At 49.8% G+C, this 24,281-nt stretch overlaps 1 long non-coding RNA gene across 1 annotated transcript in view; it reads right to left on the reverse strand.

Annotated features, from left to right (window-relative positions):
- LOC142653080 (uncharacterized) overlaps positions 1-17,593 on the reverse strand; it is a 107,289-nt gene extending 89,696 nt beyond the window's left edge. Inside the window, exon 1 of the long non-coding RNA XR_012848043.1 lies at positions 16,799-17,593. This is a non-coding gene — a long non-coding RNA (uncharacterized LOC142653080). The remainder of the gene's footprint in view (positions 1-16,798) is intronic.
- Between the last annotated feature and the right edge of the window lie 6,688 nt (positions 17,594-24,281).

Raw genomic sequence — 24,281 nt, forward strand, 5'->3', positions numbered from 1 at the left:
TCTGCGTGACACTTCGTGTAGTGAGCAGAATTTTCTTTCTTTCATATTTTGTCTCTTTTTCTTCTCTGTCCATTTCATCTGTTCCAGCATGGCTGATGATCTTTTGCAGCAAGTGGTCCGGTGGGTGGCGGCTGAATGTACCACCTGGCTGGAGGAGAAAGGAGGGTGAAGTGGATGCAACGGCTCCTGGACGTGCTGCTGCAGCAACTAGAGGTAGGCCCCAATGCGTCACCCGCCCTCCCGTGCACCTCAGCTCCAGTCCCCTTCCCAGAGCGGCCCGCTCTGCAGCGGTCGCTCCCCCTGTTAGTGCTGCTGAACATACAGACCGGGCCTGGCCTGTAATGTCGGCCTCATCCTCTGACGAGGTAGTTCCCCCGTCCCAACGCGCACTTCAGGCATTCCATGCTGTGCGCGCCCTCCCTTCTAACCTGGGTGCCGGCCGGAGCGGTGTGCTGGGCATAGCTGCTGGCAGGGCTGCTCCGGATGCGTCCTCCACCCGCCGTGCTCTGCTAGGGCTGCTCCGGAGGATATGGCCGCCATGGTGGCCTACTACGATGCCTGTGCAGAGGAGATGGGCCGTGCATGCGCACAGGGTGCGGCCTACAGCGCGCCCCCCCCTAACCTTTACCGCTGCACCTCCGCTGAATCTGAGAACAGGTGAGGTGTCAGGGGCAGCGGTATCTGCGCAAGAGGATGTACGTAGGAGGAAGGCTGGGCAGAGGAATCGCCACAGGGGTGCAACAGCAGGAGTGCTGCAAGGTACTGCCCCTTCTGCTCTTGCAGGAGCTGGAGAAGTATTGGATGTGGGGCATCAGCCTGGTTCGGGAGCAGCTCCAGGGACCACAGCCGCATGCCCTACAACAGCCTGTTGGCTTTACAACGAAGGACATTGCAGGTTCTTTGCAACCTGCAAGTTTCGTCACGAATGCTCCATTTGCGGGGGCGCTCACGCGGCACTTTGATGCTTCCGCAGGGGAAAACAACCTGGTAAAGGGGCCCCTGCCGGCACAGCGGAGAACGCCAGTGAGCGTCCTCGCAATGGGACCTTGGTTAGAGCGGTACCACAGGAGACAGGAAGCCGAGGCCCTCGCTAACGGTTTTAGTGTGGATTTCATTATTCCTTTTGAAGAATCGTCAGTTATGCTGTTGTCGGATAACTTAAAATCTGCTAGGGATAATATGGAAGTGGTTAGGCAAAAATTGTCTAAAGAAGTTGCATTGGGTAGGGTGGCTGGCCCCTTTGAGGAGCCCCCTTACCCAATCTTGAGGGTTTCCCCTCTTGGCTTGGTCCCCGAAAAAGGTAGTGCTAAGTTTAGGATGATTCACCATCCATCATTTCCTCGTGGGGGCTCTGTCAACGATGGGATATCGAAAAGGAGGCGGCGGTGCCGTACACGTCGTCTGATGTAGCGGTACACCTAGTTCGTAGTGCGGGGTTCTATTGGCAAATATATATAGAATATGCCTTTCGTCTGTTGCCGGTTCACCCGGACTGTTTTCACTTATTATGTTGTTGTTTGGATGGGCTGTTTTATGTAGATATGTGTCTCCCGATGGGTTGCTCTACTTCATGTTGTTATTTGAGATGTTTGCTTTGTTTTTAGAATGGGTAGTGCGTTCTGAAACAGGTGTGTCTTCCATCATACACTATTTGGACGATTTCCTTTTTGTAGGCCAAAGTGATTCCGGAGTTTGCGCTATGTTACTAAGCGCGTTCAGGAAGATCATGTTGCGTTTTGGGGTTCCAGTGTCCGAGGAAAAGACGGAGGGCCCAGTTACGATTTCGTCTTTCCTAGGTATTGAGATAGATAAGCGCGAAATGGTGTTTAGACTTCCGGCTGAGAAGCTTATGAGTTTGGTGTCTCAGGTAGATCAGGTAGCTAAGTCTAAAAAGGTTACCCATAGGCAGCTACAGTCTCTATTGGGTCTCTTAGTCTTTGCTAGTCGGATTATGCCCATGGGCAGGGTGTTCTCTCGTCAGTTGTCTTTAGCTACTAAGGGCGTCCTTAAATCGGATCAATTTATTAGGGTGTCCAAGAGTATGCGGGAGGATCTCATCGTATGGCGCTCTTTCTTACATTCGTTTAATGGTCGTGCAGTTTGTCAGGACAGTGAGGTTTCCAATGTAGATTTTTGTTTGTTCACCGATGCGTCGGGTAGCTGTGGTTTTGGAGCAGTTTTAGGTAGGCGCTGGTGCAACGCACCCTGGCCAGTGCAATGGCAGTCCCTCGGGTTGACTAAGAAGATCACTATGTTGGAACTTTTCCCTATGGTAGTGGCTCTGGAGTTATGGGGGGCAGATATAGCACACAAACACATTTGTTTTTGAACTGATAATACGGCAGTTGTCCAGGCAATTAATAGTTTGTCTTCCAGCTCTCTGCCCGTGTTCGCTCTGCTACGTCGTCTAGTTATGAAATATTTGTGTCTCAATGTATGGTTCCGTGCGAAGCACGTACCTGGCATTGACAACAAATTAGCTGACGCTTTATCTCGTTCGCAGATGTCCGTTTTTCGGGAGTTGCATCCGCAGGCTGCGAGGGAAGGGGGGTTTCTCCCCCTCACTTGTGGGCCCTGGTCAAGAACAACTTGTGAGCCTGCCGGAAGGTTCAGTGGTTTCATCTACCTGGAAAAGTCATTGTCGGGCTTGGTTTAAGTGGTTGGAATTTGCTGCCGGTGTATTCCCGAGCGATGCGACTAGGCATCTCGAAATCACGCTGGATTTACCGGTCCATTTGAGGAAGGTGGGTAGCAGCGCGTCAAGTTTTTGGTTGGGGTAGCCTTTATGTTGAAGTTGTGGGGTGCTCGTGATATCACAACGGACTTTGTAGTACGCCAAAACATGTCTCGCGCGATATGCGGCGGCCCGTGTCCTTTGCATTGCTGGTGAGAAATGTGGGCGGCTTGGGGGTCGTATGTATGGATGAGTACAAACAGTGTTTATTTAAGACGGCGTTCATACTAGCATTTTTCTGCACGCTTCGCATTAGTGAGCTGGTTGCCCCCAGTGTTAGTAAGGTGGGGGGCTTATTGGCAGACGACGTGATCTTATTACAAGATGCAGTTCGTAAATCCAAAACGAATCGGATGGGTAGAGGTGAATGGTTGTCAGTCGGCTGGGTAGGGGGGGGAGACGTGCCCTGTATCGGCCGTCTGGTACTTCGGGTCCCAGCAGCCTTTCGGTCTGCAATATCTGAGCCACACCAATGGCCTCCCTCTCACCCATTTTCAGTTTACAGCGATTTTTAAGTCTTGCCTGGATAAGTTGGGCTTGCCGGCTGCGGAGTTTGTGACTCACTCTTTTCGCATAGGTGCGGCTACAGAGGCCGCCTCGCTGGGTTTGGGTGAGGGGGAGATCAGGAGTGTATGTAGTCGAAGTTAGATTGTTATGTGCGGCCTGATTTACTGTGTTAATGGTTTTAGTTTTTGTTCATTTTCTTAATTTCTGTTTTGATTAGGTTGTTCAAGGCCACAGATATGGATTGTTGGACATTCATATATCCATTGGGCCTCCAGGCGCGCTGCCCGGCACCCCACTGGCTCCAATTTGGGTCTCATGCAATGCGACATGCATTGGAGAGGCATTAGGGGTCTACGGTGGGTACAACTGTTGCCCGAACTGGTATCCATTAACAGGAAATGTTTACGGGCCGGTGGTTCTCATTATTGATGCGGGGGGCAATGACTTGGGTCAGATCAAGTTGGCTGAGTTGTTGTCCCTGATAAAAACTGATTTGGATCGCATGGGGTGCCAATTTATATGGTGCGTGCTAGTGTGGTCTGAGGTGGTTGCTCGCAGGTTTTGGAGAAACGCGAGGGAAGGGGCACGTCGCCTTTTGAATGTTCGTCTTTCACGTTTTGTACGTTTGTCAGGAGTTGCGATCCGGCATCGCGAGCTGGAGGGGGACAACTCCGATCTGCTGGGTCCGGATGGCGTGCACCTTAACGTTATTGGGTTTGATTTTTTTTCTGTTGGGGCTTTTGGAAGGTGCGTAAAGGGGTTTGGCTATGTTGGGTGGGGTGGTCGGTGAAGCGAGGAGGCGTCTCGCTTCCCCTCCGTGGCGGAGTTATGGTCTAGAAGGCTGGACAGCAGGTGGGGCGTATCAGGAGATAAGAAAAGATACACGAGTGGATAAATATGCCTTCAGGCCAAGTGTTTAAGTTAAATGTTTATGTTGAATAAAGCTGTGGCCATTCCCCAGAAGTGTCCTGGTCTTTATTTTAGTTAAGTTACAAAGCGAATGGGCTAAGGAAATATGTAAGTACGGACCTTCCATGCAGTCACAGCAAGCTGCGATGCTCTGCGTGTTCTGACTATCCTTTCTATCACAGTCAGCAGGAACTTTTTCAGCAATTCCTGCTACAGCAGCCCTTCCGTGAGATTATACCAGACGGGCTAGCCTTCCCTCCCCCCACACACATCAATGAGGGTCCAAGACCCTGTCACCGGTTCACCAGCTACCCTTCCTTGGAGCACTTATAGTAGGCACTAACCACTACATAAGAGTAACACCCCTGCTTAATATATCCCACCCCTTATTAGCTGCCATTGTAACAATATAATGAAGTATATTAGTGGATAGTTAGCTAAACTGAAGCAACCAGTGCCAGGCAGCTGCTGCCAAGGCAAATGAGATCATGGGATGCATCAAAAGGAGATGTACATGAACATGATGGGAACATACAAATCACTAGTCTAAACACACATGCTGTATTGTATAATTACCAGAGCTGGAGAGAGTTCAGGGGCCGGCAACCAACATGGTTAACGGGATGTGTGAACTCGGGTGTAATAAAAGATTAACAAAGTTGGCGTTATTTAGTTCTGGGAATAGAAGTTTAGAAGTGACTTTATTACTATTAGTATTACAAGATTTTTATGTTGTGGACAAATTGATGATGTCACACACCCCACGTGTTTATAATGGGCGTTCCTATAGGGGGTGCAGCAATTTCAGTCGCACCCTGGCCCTGGAGCATGAGGGGGCCCAAGAGGTCTCTCCGTCTAATTGGAGGAGACCATAGAATAATAGCGCATCTATTTCCATGCAACATTTTGTACCTCCACATCAGGTTTCACAGTTGAGAACCCACCCTAATAAACATTGGGCAGGGATTTACTCTAATTTACATTACAGGGTAACAGAACAGTTTCTACATTTGTTGCAGCTTATCTCCGTTTCCCACCCTTTCCCCTGCCAGTAAGGGCTCATTCAGATGAGCTTGTTCCGCGTGCGTGTGCTGTCCGTTGACATAACAGACAGCACACGGACGACCCATGGCATCGTAATCAATGGGGCTATTCAGACCTGGGTGATTTTCATGCGGCATGTGTACGTTGCGTGAAACTCACGGCATGTCCTATATTGCTCCGTTTTTGCGGACCTTGACGCCTAATAAAGTCTACGGGTGCATGAAAACCACGGACAGCACACGGACGACATCCGTGGGCTGTCGGTGTTTCACGTGTCAGTTGCTAAAAAAACGCAGAGGAATAACAAAAAAAGGAAGTGCGTGCCGAGGATAATCGCGGATGGGAAAAACGGATGCCACACACAAAGCACACTGATGGCACACGGACCAAGTAGGTATCAGACTCCCCTTCTGTTTCTTTCTTTATTAGTCCTGTGACAACTAAGCTCCGCCCACAGCACGGGAGGTCTCTAAAATGATAATATGATAATATCAAAATACCCATCATGTAATAGAGAAATACAGGAAATATACATTTCCATTCTGTCATTTTAAAGTCTAATCATGTTTGGGGTCCTACCGGGGGACACTAGGGTCACATTATGGGATGATGGGAGTTTTACTTTAAATTTCCCACCTGGTCTCAGTGTCGTATTAGGCCTCGTGCACACTTACATCACCGTTTTCACGGCCGCTTTTGACGGGTCCGTGAACCCGTTTTAGCGGCTGTGTGGTTTCCATGTGCGCTCCGTGTTTCCGTTTCCGTGCGCCGAGCATGGTACTGTCCAGGGTGACAGTACCATGCTCGACGCAGGGAAAATACAATTTTAATATAATTTAAAAAAAAAGTTCATACTTACATTCCTCCTGTCCGGCCTTCAGCGATGACGTTCAATCCATGTCGCCGCTGCAGCCAATCACAGGCTGCCGCGTCACAAAAGAAGGTCGGACTGGAGGAAGAAGAGGGACTCGTCACCAAGACAACGACCGGGTACGTATGAAATGTTTTTTATTTTATTTTTTATCAGCAGCCTCTTCTCTCTATCAGTGCTGGATAGAGAGAAGTGGCTGCCGATTAGTGTAATATTTCTGTAATGTTTTTCTGCCCGCCCGTCGGTTGCTAGGCAACGGCTCCGTCACACACGGACGGCACACGGATGCCTTCCGTGTGCCTTCAGTTTTTTTGACGGCCCCATTAACTTGCATGGGCCTCACGGTCACGGAATCTCGGACCAAAGTAGGACATGCTCAACTGTGGATCGGAACCGAGCAACGGGACCGTCAAAAAAACTGAAGTGTGCATGGCCCCATTGAAATGAATGGGTCAGGGTGCGAGCCGTCAGAAAAACAGATAGCACCCTGAAGGAAAACACTGAAGTGTGCATGAGGCCTTAGGAGCATTTTGGGCACTTATCAGCCAGTTTTATGGCGCCGGCAGCTAAACCTGATAATCCGCTGGTCCGTCAGTTGCTGCTGCTGTGTTGTCTGTGGCTTCAGGCATTAGAGCGATCTCTTTGTATGTCGCAGTGGTGACGCGGGAGGATAGATCTGTAGATCTCCTGACCTCCGCTGCCAGCGCCTCCAGGGTTTTTGCGGCTTAATAGGAAAAGGCAGCAAAGGAAAATTGGTAAAAAAAAACAGGTAATAAAATTATCTCTCATTGACCGTAAAATAATGCAGGTGAATGGTCAATGACATTTTAAGAGAGGTACAAGCCCTTATTTTATGTTAACCCGTTAACTGCTGGACATATTTGCTAACAGAGTTGGACTAACCCACCTGAGGATCGCCCAGGGGTTGGGGTTCGCCTTTTTTGGGTCCCTGTGGTCTCTTCTACATCAGCCCGATATTCAAGATATTCGGGGAGCACATGCGATCTATTATTACGGGGGAGGGCTCTCCACGCCTGATTGATCATATTCTGAATTATCATAATGGCAATTTTAACCCCTTGGCCGAAATCCGACGTACTATTCCTGAGATGTCGCCAAGGGGAAGTACGGAGCGGGTTCACGGGGTGAGCGCGCTCCATACTCGGCGACACTTCAGCCGACACTTCACTCCAGCGGGTGTAATCAAAGTTCACTTTGATTCCGCCCGTTTAACACTTTAAATGCCGCGGTCAATCGTGACCGCGGCATTTAAATTGTTAGAATCAGGGGGGCGCCCCCTCAAACACGCCACCCCCACCCCTGCAGCGCAATCGGCCGTTTCCAATAGTTGTTATGGCAGCCTGGGGGTCTAATAAAGGCCCCCAGGTCCGCCATCTTTGTACTTCTTTGACGCTCTGCCTCCGGCAGGGCTTCAAGGGAGACAGTCCGCATCACTAAATACTTCAGTACATTATTATTGCAGTGTATCATGCAAGCGGTCCAACGAACGCTGGTTCGAGTCCCCTAGGGGGACTAATAAAAAAAGTTAAAAAAACTGTTAACATTTCTCCTAAAGTAATGTTAAAAAAAGTTAACATAACTGGTATCGCGGGGGGTCCGTAAATAGTCCGAACTATCACAATATTGCGTTTAACCCGCTCGGTGATCGCCGTAAAAATTATAAAACACACTAATTGCTGGTTTTTGGTCACATTCGCTCTAAAAAAAAATGTAATAAAAAGTGATCAAAAAGTCCCCGATGTACCCCAAAATGGTACCGGTGAAAACTACAGCTCGCCCCGCAAAAATTAAGCCCTCACATCGCTAAATTGACGGAAAAATAACAAAGAACACGACGGCACAATACATTTATTTTAGCAAATAGTTGTTAAAAGTGGTAAAATATAAACCAAAACATATAAGTTTGGTATCGCCGCAATCGTATCAACCTGTAGAATAAGGTGCACATGTCGTTTTTGCCGCCTGATGGACGCAGTAAAAACAAAACCCCCTAAAAAATGGTGTTACTCTCACAGTAAAGAAGACTTATCGCCTCTGCAGATTGAACCTTTTTTCCTCCAGACGGAGGGAGCGCCCCCTTGTTTTTTGAGGGGGTTTTACAAGACTGCAAGGACCCATTATCCACTTTACCTGCCCAGGACCTTAACCATCCTTCTTTGAATTAACACACCAACACCTTCTTTATGGAAATGTGGAAGTGGCCACAGCTTTATTCTTATTTACAAACATCGGCATGAAGACATAAATATATTTATTTTCTCTCCTTCTCCTGAAATGCCGATGCTCCCTGTCTCCATCAGGCATGTAGGGTGCTACCTCCGTCTTCATCTGCCGTACTTTCCGCCAAGAAGGGGGAACTGAGAAACCTACTCAGTCCCCCGACCACCCCCACCAAGCAACGCCAACCCTCTCTCGGCACCATCCAAGAGATCCAATAAAAAGATATCGAGCCCGATATCATTCAGATGCACTCCATCCGGCGCCAGCAGATCTGCATTATCCCCCTCCAGGGATTGGTGTCGCAACCCAATCCCCCCTATAGAGCGAATGAACCGCGACACCCGCACATTGATTAGCCTGCGCACTCTCTCCAACGCTGCCATATTCCTCGCTCCTCGCCACACCGTACGCGCCACTATTTCGGACCAAACTATCACGCAACGGGCGAACAGATCCTGAAAACGCGCCAAATCAGTCCGTATAAATGACAATAACTCAGCCATTTTCACTTGGCCGATATCATTTCCACCCGCATGTATGATCAGGACAACAGGTCCGTACGTGTGCCTTGTAACTGCCACTACTTCTGGCAGTAACTGCACCCACCGTAATCCCCGGACACCTCTCCAATGGACGTCGGCCTGTGCGAGGCCCAAATTCGGACCTAATGGCCTTCGACCCGCTCGAACCGCTGCCCAATGCACATACGAATGCCCCAAGATCCACACTTGGGGCGCCGCGACCCTAACAAAGAAATTAAGCTACATTCCGGTCAAATGAAGAAACAGGCAGGATTAACATATCACTCCATCTAACAAGGAAGGAAAACAGGGGTGGGGGGGGGAGGGGGGGGAAGGGGGGGATGAGGGGACGACATTTTTTCTATGCAAACTTCCAGCTTACAAAGTCTTTAAAACCAAATCAGGTCGCACATATGACTTATAGCTATTAGAACGCCATCTACCCAGACTCATGATAGCCGCTGAATCCAGGCCCAAGGCATCCGCCTCCGTTGCCGCACCTATCCTAAACGAATGTGTACCAAACTCGCCCGGTGGCAAACCTAGGTACTTCAAACCGGCCTTAAAAATCGCCTCGAATTGAAAACGCGACATTGCGGATCCATCCTGATGGATCAAGAATTGAGCCCCGGCCACTCGGACCAACACGAATTCCTGGACCCATTTTACCGGGCAATACTGCCCCCCAATCCTCCCAATCGACAACCAAGCCCCCTTCCCTACCATATCAGTCTTTGACCGCCGCACACAGACCCTGAGAGAATCTCCCAACGTCACTACATCCGATCCGAGAAGACCACCGCTTGCACTTACGCTGTGCGGAACCAGCTCACTAACCCGTAATGCGGCAAAGAAAGCCAAAGAAAACGCCGCGCCGAACAAGGACACTTCATATTCATCCCGACACACAAAACATAAAACGGCTAGAAGCCGACCCAAAAGTGAAAAAGATACTGGCCGCCTCGTGTCCCTGGAACACGCCTCTTTCTTCCACCCTTTTAAAGACTGCCGAACTACAAACTCTTTTGTAACATCTCTGCATCCCCACAATTTTAACATAAAGGCCACCCCTGCTAAAAACTTGCTCGCTGTGGCCGCACTACCCCCTTCCTGACGTATTTGTACCAAACTTGCTAACGTGACGTCCAGGTGACAACCATCCTGTGATGGGAAGTTATTCCCCGCAATCTCCAACCACCGATCCCACGCTCTGCAATGACTCTTCCAAGTCGCCGGTACCACCGAACCCCTCAACAGCCTCATAAGTTGTCCTCGACCAGGGCCCATAAGTGAAGGGGGGGGGACACCCCTTCTGCCAAAGCTGCCGGGTGCAATTCCCGAAACCGGGACATCTGTGAACGAGACAAAGCATCAGCCATCACATTACGGACACCCGGAACATGTTTCGCACGAAACCACACATTCAAACGCAAACACTTCAAAACCAACCGTCTTAATAAAGCTAATACCGGCAATGAACTAGACGACAACCCGTTCACCGCATGCACCACCGCCATGTTGTCTGTCCAAAATACAATCCTCTTATTCACCATTACGTTACCCCACAACTCTATTGCAACTATAATAGGAAACAATTCCAATAACGTCAAATTACGTAAAACTCCCAAATCACTCCAATGCAAAGGCCAAGGGGATCTACACCAACTTCGGCCCAAAATTGCTCCAAAACCATCACTTCCGGCTGCATCCGTAAACAATTCCAAGTCTACATTAGACAACTCAGCTTCCTGACACACCGACCTCCCATTAAACGAACTCAAAAAAGAATGCCAGACAAACAAATCCTTCTTCATACAAGAAGTTACCCGGATAAAATGATTTGGCTTCGAAATACCTCTAGTGGCTAAAGACAAACGCCTAGAAAAAACACGACCCATTGGAATTATACGACAAGCAAACACCAGCAATCCCATTAACGACTGTAACTGTTTTAACGTCACTTTTTTCGACCCCATGACCTGGTCAACTTGCGTCACTAGCCTTGCCAATTTATCATCGGGCAAGCGAAAAATCATCCGCTCGCTATCTATTTCGATACCCAAAAATGACAAAACAGTAACAGGACCTTCCGTCTTATCTTCGGAAATAGGTACCCCGAAACGCGACATCACCTGTCGAAACACTCTCAGCAACGTGCTGCACAACCCAGAGCCCCCCGGGCCCACAAAAAGAAAATCATCCAGATAATGAATAACCGAGTCACAACCAGACTCCAAACGAACTACCCATTCTAAAAATGACGCAAACATCTCAAAGTAACTGCATGATATTGAACAACCCATGGGAAGGCACATATCAACGTAAAACCCTTTATCTAAACAACAACCCAGCAGGTGAAAACACTCCGGATGAACCGGCAGCAAACGAAAGGCCGCTTCAATATCAGATTTAGCCAACAACGCCCCCTGTCCAGCCGCCTGTACCAGCCTTACTGCAACATCGAAAGACGTATACGAAACCGCCGCCTCCGCCCTAGAAATACCGTCGTTAACAGAACCACCGCGAGGAAAGGAAAGGTGATGAATCAGCCTAAACTTTCCTCGTTCCTTCTTTGGAACTAAACCAAGGGGGGAAACTCGCAGATTCGTATACGGCGGCTCACTGAATGGACCTGCCATTCTCCCTAATTCCACTTCTTTTGCCAATTTTAGCCGCGCAATGCCCACATTCTCATTGATCGACTTCAAATTGTCAGCCAATGACAATGTCGCAGAATATTCAAAAGGAATCTCAAAACCAAACGAAAACCCGCTAGTGAGCACCTCTGCTTCCCGCCTCCTGTGGTACCGCTCTAACCATGGGCCCATCTCGAGCACGTTCACCGGCGTTCTCCGCTGCGCCGGAAGGAGGTGCCTTAACCGGCTGCTTACCTCTCCGGAAACACCGGAGCGCCGCATGAGCGCCCCCACAGATGGAGCATTCATGTCGGAATTTGCACGTGGCAAAGAAACGACAGTGGCCCTCGTTGTAGAGCCAACAGGCACCCGTGGGCCTAGCGGCCGCAACTCCAGGGGCGGGGCCCGGCGCTGCGGCCGCACTGGGAAAGGGGCGTTGTTGCCTGCTCCCTTGCGCTAAGATAAGCTGCAACCACACATCCGTTGCCTTCGTCGCCCAACTAATATCAGGCGACAAAGCCAAACGACGCCGAAATTCTTCATCATAACGCCACCAGGCCGCACCACCGTGCAGCCTGTGGGCGCTGAAAATTGTGTCAAAATAGACAAACAACTCGGCCCCTTTCCCAGGATAGCGTTGGCAAATAACATGAGCCAGTGTAGCGTAACACTGTACCCAGTTGCCAAATGTTTTTGCTACCTTCGCTTTCCTATCTGACCCTCTCTCAAAACCCCGCTCTTTGTCGACAGTCACCTGCTCCACCGAGACCAAGGACCAAATATCCACAAATTCATTCCTCCAAATCTTGTCCTTGATCTCAGCTGACCAGGGCCGCCATCAGGGGGGTATTAGGGGTACTACTGTAGGGGGCCCGGCCAAACTTAATTGAAAGGGGGGCCCGGCAACTGCCGCGACTTGCCTTTGTTAGAAAAAAACAGGCCCCTGCAATGGGGCCTGTTCTTTTCACCAAAGCAATGTCGTGAGCTGCGGGCCCCCCTCTCATCAAACACCGCTGTGAGCTGCGGGCCCCCCTCTCATCTAACACTGCCGCGAAACACCGCGCGCGACCGCGCGCGCGAACGACCGCAAGCGCGCGCCGGCGCGCTCGTTACCGCAAACGCGCGCTCACGCGCGAACGACCTGGGGAAGGCTGGAAAGCAACCCGCTCGTGCCCGCCGCCGAGAGGGATGCGGTGCGCACGCACCAAAAGTACAGCGACCAATCAACTGGCAAGAACAGCGGCGCACAGTCTAATTACCTGCTGGCCCGCCTCCGACTCCTCGTCCTCCTCCTCCGCCTCCTCGTCCTCCTCCTCGGCCTCCTCGTCCAGCGCCTCCTCGTCCGACTCCGCCTCCGCCTCCTCCTTCTTCTCCTCCTCCAGAGCGTAGCTGCGTAAGGAGAGGGGGAGGAGTCCAGTTCTTGCGCGACGGCAGGAGTTCTTCGATCCCCGCAATTTTCTGGAGCCTGGAGGTGAAGGACGACATCTGGACCGAAGACATCGCCTGACGAGGACTGGAGAGGGAGCAGCTCTTCTGACACAGTGAGTAAAGTGTCTGAAAGTGCTGTTTATGTATGGCCCTGTTCACACAGAGTATTTTTGCAGGCCAAAAAAATCTGCCTCAAAATTCCTTAAAGAATTTTGAGGCAGATTTTGACCTGCCCACACTATCTTGCCGCGTTTTTTGCTGCGTTTTTTGCCCTCGGCGATTGAGGACAGCAGACAAAAAACGCAGCGAAAAATGCATTTTCTGCCTCCCATTGATTTCGATGGGAGGTCAGAGGCGGAACCGCGGCAAGAAAGGACGTGCTGCTTTTTCTTTTTTCCGCGACTGGCTCCCATTGATTTCAGATTAAATCAATGGGAGGCGGTTTTGGAAGTTTTTTGGTGCTGATTCTGACGCAGTGTCCGAGTCAATATCAAGGCCCAAAAACTCTGTGAACTGGGCCTTATTGTTAGGGCTTATTCAGACGAACGTGTAATACATCCGTGCAATGCCCGTGATTTTCACGCGCCTCGCACGGACCTATGTTAGTCTATGGGGCCGTGCAGACTGTCAGTGATTTTCACGCAGCGTGTGTCCGCTGCGTAAAACTCACGACATGTCCAATATTTGTGCATTGTTCGCGTATCACGCACCCATTGAAGTCAATGGGTGCGTGAAAGTCACGCCCAGCACATGGAAGCACTCCCGCAGCCGTATAAACTATGAATGAAAACAGAAAAGCACCACGTGCTACAAACATCCAAACAGAGTGTCATAATGATGGCGGCTGCGCGAAAATCACGCAGCCACGCATCATACGCTGCTGCCACACGGAGCTGTTATGGACCTTTTGCATGCGCAAAACGCCACGTTTTTTGCGCACGCAAAAATCACACGCTCGTGTAAATCCGGCCTTAGGGTAGGAACACACTCGGCATGAACGCTGCGGATTTTATGCAACACATTTTATTGTGGAAAATCCGCAGCGTATCACAGTCACAGCCGAGTGGATGAGATATGAACAAATCTCATCCACACGCTGCAAAAAAAATTGACCTGCAGTGTGGCTTTTTAGGCCGCAGCATGTCAATTTATGCTGCAGAATCGCCACTCGTCTGGTGCGGAAATGTTGCGGTTCTGCCGCAAAAATCACAAAAGAGAAAAAAAAAAGGCACTTTTTTAAATTGATAAAAAAGTTTATACTTACCCCGGCCGTAGTCCTGGTGACGCGATCTTCTATTCTTAGCGCAGCTCCTGGAGCTGCTGCCGGTCTCTAAATAGGCAGTTGGTCCAGTAGAATTTGGAATTATTTTTTTTTGTGAACCAGCTTAAAAAAATACAAAACTTTTGTGTTAGGGCCTGTTCACATCACCGTTCGCTTCCGCTCCGGGGTTCCATCTGAGGTTTCTGTCGGGTGAACACCGCAACGGAAAGTGAAAGTGACAGTACAGCTTCCGTTTCAGTCACCATTGATCTCAATGGTGACGGAAACATCGCTAATGGTTTCCGTTCGTCACCATTCCGGCTGGTTTTCGGACGGAATCAATAGTGCAGTCGACTGCGCTAATTGTGACGGAAGCTGTGCTGTCACTTTCACTTTCCGTTGCGGGGTTCACCCGACGGAAACCTCAGATGGAACCCCGGAGCGGAAGCGAACGGTGATGTGAACAGGCCCTAACACAAAAGTTTTGTATTTTTTTAAGCTGGTTCACAAAAAAAAATAATTCCAAATTCTACTGGACCAACTGCCTATTTAGAGACCGGCAGCAGCTCCAGGAGCGACATCATAAGGGACACACTAGGCGGATATGCTGAGAAAAACTCCACAGCTTATCGCGGGAGCCGCAGGGAATTCTGCAAGCAAAACCGCACCAAGTAGTGGTGCAGGTTTCGTGAGGCGTGTCCGCTGCGGGAATCCTGCAGGGAAAAAAAAGTTTAGACTTCCCCCGGCCGTAGTCCTGGTGACGCATCTCTCTCTTCTGAACGTAGCCCCGCCTCCTGGGATGACGCTGTAGACCATGTGACCGCTGCAGCAGTCACATGGGATGAAACGTCATGACAGAAGGCTGAGCTGCGCTAAGACTAGAGGATCGCGTCACCAGGACTACGGCCGGGGCAAGTCTAAACTTTTTTATAAATTTAAAAAAGTGCCTTTTTATTTTTTCTCATTTGTGATTTTTGCGGCAGAATCGCAGCATTTCCACAACAGAGGAGCGGCGATTCCACAGAATACATTGACACGCTGCGGCTTAAAAAGCCAAAAGCTACACTGCAGGTCAATTTTTTTTGCAGAGTGTGGATGAGATTTGTTCATATCTCATCCACTCTGCTGCGACTGTGATACGCTGCGGATTTTCCACAATAAAATGTGTTGCATAAAATCTGCAGTGTTCATGCCTAGTGTGTTCCTACCCTAAGGCCGGATTCACACGAGCGCGTGCTATTTGCGCGCGCAAAAACATGGCGTTTTGCGCATGCAAAAGTTCCATAACAGCTCCGTGTGTCAGCAGCGTATGATGCGCGGCTGCGTGATTTTCGCGCCATCATTATGACACTCTGTTTGTATGTTTGTAGCACGTGGTGCTTTTCTGTTTTCATTCATAGTTTATACTGCTGCGGAAGTGCTGGGCGTGATTTTCACCCACCCATTGACTTCAATGGGTGCGTGATGCGCGAACAATGCACAAATATAGGACATGTCGTGAGTTTTACGCAGCGGACACACGGACACACGCTGCGTGAAAATCACTGACAGTCTGCATGGCCCCATAGAGTAACATAGGTCCGTGTGAAAATCACGCGCGTTGCACGGACGTATTACACGTTCGTCTGAATAAGCCCTAACAATAAGGCCCAGTTCACAGAGTTTTTGGGCCTTGATATTGACTCGGACACGGCGTCAGAATCAGCACCAAAAAACTTCCAAAACCGCCTCCCATTGATTTAATCTGAAATCAATGGGAGCCAGTCGCGGAAAAAAGAAAAAGCAGCACGTCCTTTCTTGCCGCGGTTCTGCCTCTGACCTCCCATCGAAATCAATGGGAGGCAGAAAATGCATTTTTCCCTGCGTTTTTTGTCTGCTGTCATCAATCGCCGTGGGCAAAAAACGCGGCAAGATAGTGTGGGCAGGTCAATATCTGCCTCAAAATTCGGTGCGCGGTTCCAGGCGGTCGCGGGTGCCCATGCGCAGGAGTTTGCGGGTGCGCGCGATCGGTCGCACGGGCGGCGGTGTTTGACGGCCCCATGACGACCCCCATGCTACCCAGGGCCGCCATCAGGGGGGGTATTATGGGTGCTGATGTGAGAGGCCCGGCCAAACCTAATTGAAAGGGGGGCCCGCAGCTCACAACATTCTTTTGGTGAAAAAAACGGGCCCCATTGCAGGGGCCTGTTTTTTTTTCTACCAAAGGCAAGTCGCGGCAGTTTGCCGGGCCCCCCTTTCAATTAGGTTTGGCCGGGCCTCTCACATCAGTACCCCTAATACCCCCCCTGATGGCCGCCCTGGGTACCATGATATAGTGCTGGACGGAGTACCGTTAACAGGCGGTGCCACGGTAGGGGGGCCCAAAAAATTTAGCTGTAGGGGGCCCTGAAATTCCTGATGGCGGCCCTGCAGCTGACAAATGAGTCCCGAGAGGAGCGACTCCACAAAACAATGAATCTCTAAACATCAAACTAGCTAAAGCATTCTCTTTTTCAGACGGGGGCATAGCTCCCTCTGGTGGCACCGAGGGACACGACGTTCCCTCATTCACTTTTAACCCAGCCACCACGGCTTTCAAAACAGAAATCAAATCCGCACCCGCTGCATTAGATTTATTAAGCCATGCGTCACCGCAGGCCGACTCACCGCTCCCAGAGGTCCCACCGACTCCAGAGGGTCCTTCCGCCACTTGCCGCGGCACTGGAACCACGGCCTGCACCTCCTCCACCGGCCCGGCGGGAGGGACAACCTGGGACAGCTGCTCCTGATCCACCGACAAGCGCTGCACCTCCCGGCGTCGACTGCGTCTCTGCGGCCGTGAGGATCTCCTCGACGACCTCCTCCATGATCCAGATGATGCGGACGTCGTCGCAGACGAGGAGGAGAAACCATCGCTGGAAGACGAGGAATACCGTCGACCACGCCTCTTCCCGTCACCTGACCTGCGACGTCCATGATGGCCGTGCCGGCGATGTCCACCAGCCCGGCGTTTCCTCCCTCGCCTGGAACGCTCCCTTCTTGGACCTGCAGGAGAGAAAGATGACAAGGCAGGAGAAGGGCAAATAGAATCCAAAACACCCTCAACCCTATCTTTCTTAGCACCCTCCCCCCCTGGCCTTGACCCATGCTGACAGGGGCCCGGGGGGGACCGGGGTGGAGAAGCGACAGACACCGCAGAAGCCCCCGCCCCCTGGCTGGGCTGCTTGCTCACCGTCCGCCTCCCCGCACCCGCCGCCATCTTCTTTTTTCGTGAGCCGCCATCTTGTGTCCAGGCCGCACTGCGCCTGCCAGGACGTCCCGCCCCTGTTCCCCCCGCCGCCAATTCTGGCTGCGTAGAGAACAGCACGGGGAAAGATGGCGCCGACCCCGGCTGCACACAGGCCCCGGAAGCAAGTCCCAGCTCCTGTGAACATGCCGCATGGTAAGCGACCATGTCGGACCAGTCGCCTGAGTCCGCCATATTAACCCCGCTGTCACGATAGCCGGCCGCTGCCTCCGCGCCCGCATCAGCAGCTCGAGGCGGGTTGTACCGTGCCCGTGCCGGTTTAACAGCCGCCCTCTTACCGCCATGGGGAAGGACGCCAGCGCGACGAGTGGGCGGGGGGGAGGGGGGCACTATGTCGACCGACGAGGCACCCGTCGACATAGGCCTAGGGGACCTGCTGGGACCACCGCATGACTGTGCAGCAGTCACAGCACCCCTCATAGCAACAGGGCTAGGGCTCAGTCGAACTGGGGGGCGTGTAACGCGCTGAGGCCTACCTCGGGTAGCCGCTCCCGACTGTTCCGTGCCCCGCTCAGATCCTCGCTTCTCTCCTTCCTCCAACAGGGATTCCAGCCAGGCAGGCCCCTCCGACGCTACCCGCTGTGCCACCTTCCGCAACAGTTCTTCTGCCATCTTCTCAAACGACCAACGCTCTGAATCTCCACAGCAGCAGCAAAGGTGTTTCTTCCACTGCAGCTTGAAGGTAAGAGGGCTTCCCGCTCCAAACCCCTGCCTTATATCTTCTTAACCACGCCCCTCTTACCCCTTGTTGACCAATCCTGGTCCTGGGCATTATTTTAAACCGTTCCATCCTTTCTTAACCCCTTGCAGTCCCTGACACTCTCCCTAGGCGCTTCAGTGTCTACAAGGAACAGGATTTCACCATATTTTTTGTATGTGCCATTAATATATTTATATAAGTTAATCATGTCCCCCCTTAGTCGTCTTTTTTCAAGGCTAAATAGGTTTAATTCTTTTAATCTTTCCTCATAACTTACATTCTCCGCGCCCCTTATTAGCTTCGTTGCTCTTCTTTGTATTTTTCCTCCTTTCTATGAACTGGAGCCCAGAACTGAACTGCATATTCTAGATGAGGCCTCACTAATGCTTTGTAAAGTGGCAATATTACATCCCTGTCCCGCGAGTCCATGCCTCTATAATACACGACAATATCCTGCTGGCCTTACAAGCAGCTGATTGACATTGTGCTGTTATTTAGTTTATGATCTACAAGTACACCCAGATCCTTCTCAACAAGTGACTCCCCCAGTGTAGCCCCCCCTAGGACATATGATGCATGCAGATTATTACACCCAGATCCTTCTCTACAAGTGACTCCCCCAGTGTAGCCCCCCCTAGGACATATGATGCATGCAGATTATTACACCCAGATCCTTCTCTACAAGTGACTCCCCCAGTGTAGCTCCCCCTAGGACATATGATGCATGCAGGTTATTACACCCAGATCCTTCTCTACAAGTGACTCCCCCAGTGTAGCGCCCCCTAGGACATATGATGCTGCAGATTATTACACCCAGATCCTTCTCTACAAGTGACTCCCCCAGTGTAGCTCCCCCTAGGACATATGATGCTGCAGATTATTACACCCAGATCCTTCTCAACAAGTGACTCCCCCAGTGTAGCTCCCCCTAGGACATATGCTGCAGATTATTACACCCAGATCCTTCTCTACAAGTGACTCCCCCAGTGTAGCCCCCCCTAGGACATATGATGCTGCAGATTATTACACCCAGATCCTTCTCTACAAGTGACTCCCCCAGTGTAGCGCCCCCTAGGACATATGATGCTGCAGATTATTACACCCAGATCCTTCTCTACAAGTGACTCCCCCAGTGTAGCCCCCCCTAGGACATATGATGCTGCAGATTATTACACCCAGATCCTTCTCTACAAGTGACTCCCCCAGTGTAGCGCCCCCTAGGACATATGATGCTGCAGATTATTACACCCAGATCCTTCTCAACAAGTGACTCCCCCAGTGTAGCGCCCCCTAGGACATATGATGCTGCAGATTATTACACCCAGATCCTTCTCTACAAGTGACTCCCCCAGTGTAGCGCCCCCTAGGACATATGATGCTGCAGATTATTACACCCAGATCCTTCTCTACAAGTGACTCCCCCAGTGTAGCGCCCCCTAGGACATATGATACCTGCAGATTATTACACCCAGATCCTTCTCAACAAGTGACTCCCCCAGTGTAGCCCCCCTAGGACATATGATGCTGCAGATTATTACACCCAGATCCTTCTCTACAAGTGACTCCCCCAGTGTAGCGCCACCTAGGACATATGATGCTGCAGATTATTACACCCAGATCCTTCTCAACAAGTGACTCCCCCAGTGTAGCGCCCCCTAGGACATATGATGCTGCAGATTATTACACCCAAATCCTTCTCAACAAGTGACTCCCCCAGTGTAGCGCCCCCTAGGACATATGATGCTGCAGATTATTACACCCAGATCCTTCTCAACAAGTGACTCCCCCAGTGTAGCTCCCCCTAGGACATATGATGCTGCAGATTATTACACCCAGATCCTTCTCAACAAGTGACTCCCCAGTGTAGCGCCCCCTAGGACATATGATGCTGCAGATTATTACACCCAGATCCTTCTCAACAAGTGACTCCCCCAGTGTAGCGCCCCCTAGGACATATGATGCTGCAGATTATTACACCCAGATCCTTCTCAACAAGTGACTCCCCCAGTGTAGCACCCCCTAGGACATATGATGCTGCAGATTATTACACCCAAATCCTTCTCAACAAGTGACTCCCCCAGTGTAGCGCCCCCTAGGACATATGATGCTGCAGATTATTACACCCAGATCCTTCTCAACAAGTGACTCCCCCAGTGTAGCTCCCCCTAGGACATATGATGCTGCAGATTATTACACCCAGATCCTTCTCAACAAGTGACTCCCCCAGTGTAGCGCCCCCTAGGACATATGATGCTGCAGATTATTACACCCAGATCCTTCTCTACAAGTGACTCCCCCAGTGTAGCGCCCCCTAGGACATATGATGCTGCAGATTATTACACCCAGATCCTTCTCTACAAGTGACTCCCCCAGTGTAGCCCCCCCTAGGACATATGATGCTGCAGATTATTACACCCAGATCCTTCTCTACAAGTGACTCCCCCAGTGTAGCGCCCCCTAGGACATATGATGCTGCAGATTATTACACCTAGATCCTTCTCAACAAGTGACTCCCCCAGTGTAGCGCCCCCTAGGACATATGATGCTGCAGATTATTACACCCAGATCCTTCTCTACAAGTGACTCCCCCAGTGTAGCGCCCCCTAGGACATATGATGCTGCAGATTATTACACCCAGATCCTTCTCAACAAGTGACTCCCCCAGTGTAGCCCCCCTAGGACATATGATGCTGCAGATTATTCCTCCAAGAAGCAGAACTTTGCATTTATCCAAATGGAACTCATTTGCCAAGTGGACGCCCAAACACTCAGCGTGTCCAGGTTTGTAATTTGTGAACATCCTCCATAGACTGAACGTCACTCCACAGCTTGTTGTCATCTGCAAAAAGAGAAATGTCCCGGCATCGAGGCACTTCAGTAGTCAAAGATGAATCTGATGCGTCTCTGCTACTGAAGGATTTATCTGGGGCTAGATCGCATGTCAATTAATGTTTGATGCAAAGTTGCATGAAGGTGGTTGTGTGTAGTATTAAGTTGTGGTTTTATGCACATTTCACTGTGCGTTCTCAAAAAAAGTAGATTTTGGTAGCTGTTTGTGGTGTGCAGTATAGATTATTTTTACATTTTTTTAAAGAAAGTTTTATTAAGACCCCATATGCAGTATAGATTTGAACCCATTTGTGGATGACGGAAAAATATTTCATGCCTTCGGTTTCAGCATTTTTGAGAGAATAAGCTGTTGTCGATGTAGGTTCTTCTGGTATATATGAACTTTTCACACCTTGAGCTATTATTTTGACATTTGGGGGGGGGGCAATCCTCTGCTTCTATGTGAGTTTTAGGCAAAAAAGTAGTTTTAAGGCAATTTTTTTTTTTTCAAAAATGTTTCCTTTTTGTTACAAAGTTGGACATGGCCGCCAACAGGACGTTAAGATCATTGCACTTTTCAGGTTGTCTGCTTTCAGGGAATACATAGGGTTTGGGGTGCACCTGCTTTTAAGGTGCGTAATCCTTGTATTTTATAGGTTGTGACTCTTTTCCATTTCCAGCTTAAAACCAGATTTTTGGTCTCTTTAGTGACTTTATGAAGAGGTGTGCATGTAGACATAGGCATACGTTTTATGCATGAACTCCGCACTGATTGAACTTTTATTTTTAGGATGTGCGGTGCATCGAATTTCCTGCTTGAATCGCACTTGTAGCCACAAATATAATTTTTATGCAGATTTTATGAAAAATTACACTTTGAAACAAAATTGCATGACGGTGCCTGTGTGTATAAAGTGCTGAATAGCATTTTGACAATGTGCCAGGTGTCTACTTTGAGACAATATATAGGTTTCGGTGGTTTAGTATAATTCTTTATTTTATAATGTAGCTTTTTTTTGTACATGTTTAAAGTGTGAAAAATTGTCCTGTCTACCGGAAATGCAAAATGTTCCAAAATCCCTGGCAGTAAAATGGTTAATCTAAATAGACTCAAAATCTGTGCTGATTTAAAAAGGCTGAGTGTCTGCACGGTTTTGATACAACTAGGCATTGCCTTCATGGGACAACCCTCTGATTTCTTAACATATGTATAGCAGTCAAATCTTCGTTTTTTTTTTATACAGATAACATTCTGTCTGCCTGCAGCCACCACTAGGGGGAGCCCAGGAGCTTACTGCATACTCATAAGAGGGTGAACTCAATAATAACACAGTATGCACTAAGGTCCTAAGCTTCCCCCTAGTGGAGGCTGCAGGTATACATAATGTTATCTTTTAAGGCTGGGTTCACACGTGGCGGAATTTCACTAAAATTCCGCTGCGGACACTCCGCAGCGTTAATCCGCAGCGGTGCCGTTTGTCCATTGACTTACACTTTAATTTAGCAGTGTTCGTTTAGACGAGGCGTAAAATTCCGCTGCGGAGCATAGGCTGCGGAGCGGAATTTGGTGTCCGCAGCATGCTCTGTCTGTTGCGGAGCAGTGGCGGACTCATGGCGGAATTTCTCCATTGACTTCAATGGAGAGTCAAAATTCCGCAATGAAGTCCGCAGATCTTATGTGTGCTGCGGAGCGTATTGGTTTTACTACCATGACATTTCTTCATTCTGGCTGGACCTATGTATTTCTAGGTCTACAGCCAGACTGAGGAAGTCAATGGGGCTCCCGTAATGACGGGAGCGTTGCTAGGAGACGTCTGTAAATAGTCACTGTCCAGGGTGCTGAAAGAGTTAAGCGATCGGCAGTAACTGTTTCTGCACCCGGGACAGTGACTACCGATATCAATATACATGTATCTGTAAAAAAACATATAAGTTCATACTTACCGAGAACTCCCTGCGTCTGTCTCCAGTCCGGCCTCCCAGGATGACGTTTCAGTGTAAGTGACGGCTGCAGCCAATCACAGGCCAAGCACAGGCTGCAGCGGTCACATGGACTGGCGCGTCATCCAGGGAGGTCGGGCTGGATGCCGAAAGAGGGACGCGTCACCAAGACAACGGCCGGTAAGTATGAAAATCGTTTACTTTCACTAGGGAAAGTGCTGTCCCTTCTCTCTATCCTGCACTGATAGGGAGAAGGGAAGCACTTTTCCCGCAGTCCGCAGCAGCTAGTCCGCATCAATGTACTGCACATTTTGTGCAGATCCGCAGCAGAATCTGCAACGCAGATTCTGTGCGGCATTGATGCGGACAGTTGCGGAGGAAATCCGCCACGTGTGGTCATGCCCTAAATCTTTGTCTATACAGAGGATTTGGAACTTTGTATCAGAAAAATCTTTGACATCTGTATTTTTAGTCAAACAGTTTTGCTGTTTAGAGGAGCTATAAAACTGCCCTTCCTTTGAGCTAGTTGAGAATCTGGAGCATTACATTTGTAGGTTCGATTAAACTCTCAAAATGGCTAGAAAAAGAGAGCTTTCATGTGAAACTCGACAGTCTATTCTTGTTCTTAGAAATGAAGGCTATTCCATTCGAGAAATTACCAAGAAACTGAAGATTTCCTACAACGGTGTGTACTACTCCCTTCAGAGGACAGCACAAACAGGCCTAACCAGAGTAGAAAGAGAAGTGGGAGGCCCCGCTGCACAACTGAGCAACAAGACAAGTACATTAGAGTCTCTAGTGTGAGAAATAGACGCCTCACAGGTCCTCAACTGGCAGCTTCATTAAATAGTACCCGAAAAACGCCAGTGTCAAGGTCTACAGTGAAGAGGCGACTCCGGGATGCTGGCCTTCAGGGCAGAGTGGCAAAGAAAAAGCCATATCTGAGACTGGCTAATATAAGGAAAAGATTAATATGGGCAAAAGCTCAGACATTGGACAGAGGAAGATTGGAAAAAAGTGTTATGGACAGACGAATGGAAGTTTGAGGTGTTTGGATCACACAGAAGAACATTTGTGAGACGCAGAACAACTGAAAAGATGCTGGAAGAGTGCCTGCCGCCATCTGTCAAGCATGGTGGAGGTCATGTGATGGTCTGGGGTTGCTTTGGTGCTGGTAAAGTGGGAGATTTGTACAAGGTAAAAGGGATTTTGAATAAGGAAGGCTATCACTCCATTTGGCAACGCCATGCCATACCCTGTGGACAGCGCTTGATTGGAGCCAATTTCATCCTACAACAGGACAATGACCCAAAGCCACCTCCAAATGATGCAAGAACTATTTAGGGAAGAAGCCGGCAGCTGGTATTCTATCT

Source organism: Rhinoderma darwinii, chromosome 5 (genome assembly GCF_050947455.1).
Source record: "Rhinoderma darwinii isolate aRhiDar2 chromosome 5, aRhiDar2.hap1, whole genome shotgun sequence".
Lineage (NCBI taxonomy): Eukaryota > Metazoa > Chordata > Amphibia > Anura > Rhinodermatidae > Rhinoderma > Rhinoderma darwinii.